Source organism: Electrona antarctica (genome assembly GCF_951216825.1).
Source record: "Electrona antarctica genome assembly, contig: scaffold_980, whole genome shotgun sequence".
Taxonomy (NCBI): domain Eukaryota; kingdom Metazoa; phylum Chordata; class Actinopteri; order Myctophiformes; family Myctophidae; genus Electrona; species Electrona antarctica.
In genome coordinates this window covers 27,501-28,626 of record NW_027637559.1, presented here as the reverse complement: position 1 = coordinate 28,626, position 1,126 = coordinate 27,501, and positions in this window count along the sequence as shown.

Here is a 1,126-nt window from a genome sequence, read left to right as displayed (position 1 = left end):
TGATATACTGTAATAACACACTGCTCCGCTCCCTGCACTGGCTCCCGGTCGCTGCCCGCACAGAATACAAAACTCTGATGTTGGCATTTAAAGCAACCAAAGGTATGGCTCCCCCATATCTTGCCAGCATGATTGAACCCTACAAACCCTCCCGCGCACTCAGATCAGCCAACGCAGGGAAGCTGGAAGTACCCTCACTAAAAACGCCGGGACAACGCTCCACACGTCCCAAACTCTTCTCCCTTCTGGCCCCAAAACTGTGGAATGCACTTCCCGTTGCAATCAGAACTGCAGCATCACTCCCGATCTTCCGCCGTAGTCTGAAAACCCACCTTTTCAGACTCCATCATGGCCCATAGCACTTACCCTACCCCCCTTAGACAGCACTTCTTAGACTTATATAGCATTTGAAACAGACTTATAGCATGTCATGTAGACAGCACAATAAGTGCATTGTATGTAGTCATAGCACTTCATAGTATATAGTGTATAGTAGTCATAGCACTTCATAGTATATATGTACAGCATAGTATAGCATATGTGTAGTTTATATGTATAGTGTCATTATATAGATATGTTCTAGTTATAGTTTATATGTATAGTGTCATTATATAGATATGTTCTAGTCACGTTCTTAGCTTACGCATGTTTCGCGATAAATGCTTTTTACATATGTGATGTATTCCCATGCTTTTTGTTCTTGCTTATTGTAAGTCGCTCTGGATTAAGAGCGTCTGCTAAATGCCTAAATTGTAAATTGTAAATTGTCCTATAGCCTACCATGTGATATACTGTAATAACACACTGGGTGGTAGGTGGTGTCCTATAGCCTACCATGTGATATACTGTAATAACACACTGGGTAGTGTGGTGTCCTATAGCCTACCATGTGATATACTGTAATAACACACTGGGTGGTAGGTGGTGTCCTATAGCCTACCATGTGATATACTGTAACTGGGTGGTAGGTGGTGTCCTATAGCCTACCATGTGATATACTGTAATAACACACTGGGTGGTAGGTGGTATCCTATAGCCTACCATGTGATATACTGTAATAACACACTGGGTGGTAGGTGGTGTCCTATAGCCTACCATGTGATATACTGTAATAACACACTGGGTG